This window comes from Pavona decussata, unplaced genomic scaffold (genome assembly GCF_977016875.1).
Source record: "Pavona decussata unplaced genomic scaffold, jaPavDecu1.1 SCAFFOLD_254, whole genome shotgun sequence".
In the NCBI taxonomy this organism is placed as follows: domain Eukaryota; kingdom Metazoa; phylum Cnidaria; class Anthozoa; order Scleractinia; family Agariciidae; genus Pavona; species Pavona decussata.
The window spans coordinates 7,032,385-7,038,384 of NW_028145657.1; the positions used below are offsets into that span (position 1 = coordinate 7,032,385).

The 6,000-nt window shown below is 37.0% G+C and overlaps 1 protein-coding gene across 1 annotated transcript in view; it reads right to left on the minus strand.

Moving 5' to 3' along the window:
- The window catches only part of LOC146456876 (guanylate-binding protein 4-like), a 49,870-nt gene extending 46,524 nt beyond the window's left edge, over positions 1–3,346 (minus strand). Inside the window, exon 1 of the mRNA XM_085092808.1 lies at positions 3,201–3,346. The gene's annotated coding sequence lies outside the window, so the exon portion shown is untranslated. The remainder of the gene's footprint in view (positions 1–3,200) is intronic.
- Between the last annotated feature and the right edge of the window lie 2,654 nt (positions 3,347–6,000).

Genomic DNA, 6,000 nt, shown 5'->3' on the forward strand with positions numbered 1-6,000 from the left:
TGGGGGGACGTTGGCTATTATCTTCGCATTTTTGCGTCCCCCCAAACAATCCCACAATCACTTGGGCAGTTACTCTCGACCCAGGCCATCACTCATTTTCAAAGTGGGCTATTGCGACTTGAAAATTCCGAGAAAAGATAATCGTCGCTCATTAGACTCAGGGCTGCTTTTGAACAACAAACACTGTTTCAGCGGCTGGAAAACATTAATAACTAGTCGTAGCTATATAGCTAAAAGTAGCAACGAGTGAAACTAGCCAAGAATGAATGTAGTTTATTAGCAAAAGTATTAATACTCGTAACTTTATAACTGCACTATCTTTACGAAAACTATTTATCCTTTAAGCCTCAAGGAAACGTTGCTGATATTTATATAATTTCTTAGCGTAAACGGTTGGGATTAAATTTTAAGGATGCGGGGGGGCATCATTCTGATATTTTCGTAAACGTAATTATGTACTGATACAGCAAGTAAGAATTGATACTAGTAACTATCAGGCCTAAAAGTGTTTTAAAACTCCTTCGTTTACAAACGTGAATTTTTTTTGTAAGTGCTCATAAAAGACAACTGTCCTATTATTCCATATTGAAAGCCAGCTTTATTGCAGAAATCTAGAGATGGCATTCCGACAAACGAAATTACATCTATCGCGGAATATCTGTAGTGGTAGTTCTTTATTTAAACTCGGTTAATTAAAATCTTTATCAGTAATGACAATAGTAATTTAATTACAATCATTTGCAAAAATTAATTAAAAATAACTATAAAAAAAACTGATTTACAAGATTGCCGAGTGGAAATCGATTGTTTCAATCCAATCAATCCCAATTGATCTGATCGCCCTAATACTTTCAGGAAGAGAATTCCACAGTTACAAATAGTAAGTACGCGGCTTGGGTAAGTTTAACTTACGGAAAGAATCACGCAAGTCATAGTGTGTGTGTCGCTCACTGAATAATTCATGCAAGTACACTGGGGCTTACCCGTTGAGGGACTTACAACATCATCATTAGTCATAGCTTTTTGCTTTCTTCTTCTTAAAGATAGCTGGTCGCACTTCAACGTTTTAAGAAGCAGGCTTGAGTTTACCTCGCAGTTGGCTTGAAGAATAACCCTAGCTGCTCGGTTTTGCCATTTTTGCAGTTTCTCACATAGATAAGAACTCAATCCATCCCAAACGGGGGCACAGTAATCGAAAATAGGTTGGATTTAAGTGTTATATATTTGTACAGCAGTGGATTAAGAAATAAGGGACCTTATGCGCCTCAGGGCACCGATTGCCGAGGATATTGGATTGGACCATGAAAGTCGGCCATCAATAATCAAATCTAATGATTTGGCATGCTCAACCCTGCTAATTGGTTGGTTGTCTAATTGGATACAAAGTTCAATACAATTCTCTGCAAGAAACATCTGACAAGAACCAACCATAAACTTAGTTTTCACGATGTTTAGACTGAGCTAATTTGCTTTAGCCAGTAATTGTGTACAGACTGTTGTGTTCAGACGACGAATATAAATGAGCGCACTATTAACATACTGTTTGGACAGTGTTACAATGTGTTAAATAATAAACGCAGATATTCGATGAACAACTTGACGAAAATCGCGATTTAAAAAAATGGAAACCTAGAAAACATCCCCACGAAAGAACCAAAATGGACATTTTCTTAGCTTCTTCGATCCGATCCACGAAGTTGCTTCATTCCAGTTTAATTCATAAACAATGTTTCCAAGAACGGTGACGTCAATAAATTCTTTGATCACATGGATACGTTTGTTGAGAGTATTCGTCTGATTTCCTTGCGGGTGACGACTATGATTTTCCTAACGTTCTGAGTTTTGTGAAAGGTTTTTCCTTTTTTTATCCTAAAAGTTAAAAATAGCAACATATATATATAATGCACATAACTAATTTTTACCAAGAAGCATTCGCCATGGATGCCTTTAACTTGATCCTACGCGGAAGTTGACCGCAAATCAAAATATCTCTTGCAAACGAGTTAGACTCTACGATTTGATTTCGTCCCAGAATACAAAAGCAATGTCCAAAAAGTTAGCTGATTGATTAATTTATCAAATTAACAGAAGCCAAATTAGCGAACATCACATTTGAATTCCATCAACTGCTTTCGTGTTTGAAAGCAAATAACAGTGACGTCAATGAATTCTTTGATCACATGGATACGTTTGTTGAGAGTATTCGTCTGGTTTCCAATTCCTTGCGAGTGACAACTATGATTTTCTTAACGTTCTGAGTTTTGTGAAAGGTTTTTCCTTTTTTTATCCTCAAAGTTAAAAATAGCAACATATATATATTATGCACATAATTAAATTTTTGCCACGAAGCATTCGCCATGGATGCCTTTAACTTGATCCTACGCGGAAGTTGACCGTAAATCAAAATATCTCTTGCAAACGAGTTAGATTCTACGATATGATTTCGTCCTAGAATACGAAAGCAATGTCCAAAACATTAGCTAATTGATTAATTTATCAAATTAACAGAAGCCAAATTAGCGCACATCACATTTGAATTCCATCAACTGCTCTCGTGTTTAAAGCAAATAACGGTGGCGTCAATAAATTCTTTGATCACATGGATACGTTTGTTGAGAGTATTCGTCTGATTTCCAATTCCTTGCAGGTGGCGACTATGATTTTCCTAACGTTCTGAGTTTTGTAAAAGGTTTTTCCTTTTTTTAATTCTAGAAGATAAAAACAACATGGATGCCTTTAACTTGATCCTACGCGGAAGTTGACCGCAAATCAAAATATCTCTTGCAAACGAGTTAGACACTACGATTTGATTTTTCCTCAGAATACGAAAGCAATGTCCAAAAAGTTAGCTTATTGATTAATTTATTAAATTAACAGAAGCCAAATTAACGCACATCACATTTGAATTCCATCAACTGCCGGTCGTGTTTGAAAGCAAATATACATTCCGGAATCTAAAAGTCACTGGAAATGCATTCTCCATAGGACAATTTGACGAATTTCTTCCCTTGTCAACCCTATGCTGACAACGTTTCGCAATTAGACGCTCTTTTGCGAAGATTTCTTGGTTGCCTAAATAATTCTATCAAGACAAAGTTGTCTTGTAAGGCTTCAATATCGATCAAGGGAGGAGACCCGGCCAGAGCGCTTGGCATAATGATAGTGCCAGACCCTGACAATAAATTTTAAAGTTTACGCACCTTCAAACAAGGCAGCAGTTGAAGTCAAAACTTTCTTGACTGTTTTCTGTAGAGGTTAGCGATTTCTGATCAGACCTTAGGTAATGAATTGTTTCCAAGGGATAGGCGCCAGTTTCCGTTGAAAGGGACGATGGTTAGGCATATAAATCTTTTATTTATACAGCTTGCAAATTCCGAGAAATAAAAGTTGGTCGTCACGCAATAGATTTGTACCAGTGGTTTTGAGCAAAACACTGTTTCGGCGAATGGTATAAGATTAACTGAATTGGTCGTAGCTGTCGCTAAGACTACCAAGGAATAAAACAGACCAAGAAAGAATGGATAGAATGAATGTAGGTTACTACTCATTTACTGCAGTATATTAATTAAGGAAAACTATTTATCCTTAAAGCCTCGATGAAAAGTTGCCGATGTCCATACCTTCTTTACACAAAAGTTGGGAGTAGTGTTTGAAGAATGCAGAGGGGCAATGTTAGGTGATCATTAAGTTCACAGTGATATTTTCTGAACGGAACTATGCACTGATGCCGCAGATAAAAGTAATTTAATGCTTATTTGACAAGCGTTTCAAAATGAGGGATGGAGATCTCTTCTCTTGTTGCTGAGATTTTCAAGGTTTTGCATTTTACAAATTAGAAATTAAAACCGTTGACGTCATTAGGTAGTTGAATACTTTGTGCTTGAAACTAACCGCATACCGCTTTTTGTGTACTGCAAGATCAATCACTTGAAAAACTATCCTCTTTTATCAGTCTGCCTTTTTATTTGTAATGATGTATGGAGTAAAGCTGCCATTGGAAGAATGAGAAAATCGTCTCCACAAACCTCCCTGGAAAATAGTTATGTTGTATTAAAAATTACAGTAGTAGCAGCAGCACTCCATCAAAACTAAGACATAATCTGTCCCAATGATATGAAACTTCGCAAACTTAATCTCCAAGAGAAGCAAGCTGATATACAAACTATACCACATAGCTTACAACACTGTACGATTGGTAACGACTGAGAGAAATCATATTACGTAAATAATTAACTGCTAACAAAAAAATGGAAATGAAAAGATAGACTCGGAAACTATCATTGCATAGAGCACACGCGTGGGAAATTTTCTTATTTAACTTTGCCGTGGATTCTTGGTCGAACACGCTGTTCTCAAAAGTGTCGCTGGATAGAACGGTTAATCCAAATTGAACTTCAAAGATAAAAGGATGGCATGCTTTATGAAAATCCTCCGCTCTTTAGTTATCTGCATCTGAAAATAAGAAGAATTAGATTACTCACCGTCTTCGATTCTCTTTGTCTTCAAACTCACCGAACGCGATAAAACGAGAGTAAAATTACTGATGAGTCATAAAGTCAACCTCTACTCTGATTCGCTACAAAAAAGGCGAGCCACGTGAAATGCACACAAATACACGTGAATTTCAGAATAAAATTATGACAAGCTTATGAAAAGGTTAACTTTAAAATCACTTATCGAGCCTAAGCAATTAAGATAATATTAGGAAATCAAAATATGAGAAATTGAAATTACCATATGAAAATCGTTAATCATTAATCGAGGGTTTTGTTTTCCCTCAGCAGCACCATCGATAGGAATGCTCAAAAGTCTACGAAGCAAATGACCTCGTAGGATTAGACATTTGCGAAAGAAGGCTTGACGAAAAAACAAGGGCACTTGCAGGCTATATCTTTGTCACGCGTTTTTCGGGTGACTCCTCGTTAGGAGATCTATTTGGATCTTGTCAGAGGTATCCTGAAGACATCAAGACGTTGTGATAATGAAAAAGGTAGAGCTTATGACAGTCTGTGAAATAATAAGAGGAAGGAAGGCCTCTACAGGCCCGTAGCAGGGGGAGGGGCATGGGGGGCTTGACGCCCCCCCCCCCCACCCCCTAGAATTTTTGAACGTTAAAAAATTATGTGCCAAAAACATTATCACCGATTAAAACAGATTTGTGCACTGATCAATCAGTCTTGAACTATGATGCTGCAAGTGCCTTTTCACAACATTCAATAATTTGTTTACTACCTTTCAGTTTCTTTCGCTAACAGTTTGTTTTTATATACAACGGCAACGAAGGCACTCCTGCCTTGTGAATCGGCAATAAGAACCAAAATGGATCGAAATCAACCAATCTCAAACCGTTAAAGCTGTTGAAATAAACTTCTTGTTATGCCCTTAGTTTATAACAATTTAGTATTCGCTCGTTGTCCAAAGCCACACAAATATGTCCAAAATTTTCCTGCAGTCGGATTCTCACTGCCCGATTCCAAATTTAAAAAGAGAAAAAAAATTGTGCTCGTTTGTTTACGTCCTTTTCCAAACTTAAAAATAGGAAATTTCAGTGGTTGTCCATGTAAAAAGAAAACGGCTAAGAAATGTACCAAAAAGTGTGACGCAGGTGCAAAGTTATCGATTTGCTTAATAAATCTACTTCTTAACTCGTGAATGCGCGCATGCGCAATAAAAGAGTTATAGCGATAGCTGACTGTGAGCTTGGTTGGTCGTTCGGTTCTGTCGTTAACTTTCGGGCGTGCGCAGTCAATGAGTTTTAAATTCAATTAGTGGAAAAAACAGGCGAACATTTTTTGTTTACGGCGCATCAGGTGATTCTTATTTAATATGTAGAGAATAATTTGACGATCATTTAGTGCAAGAATGGAGATTTTTCGTTAAATCTGAGCAAAGTTACATGTTTTTTCAGTTTTTTCAGAAAGGCCGGGGTCGTCAACTCAATTAGTGAAAAAAAAGACGTGAAAATGTTTTTCACGACGCATCAGAATTCTCTAATCCATT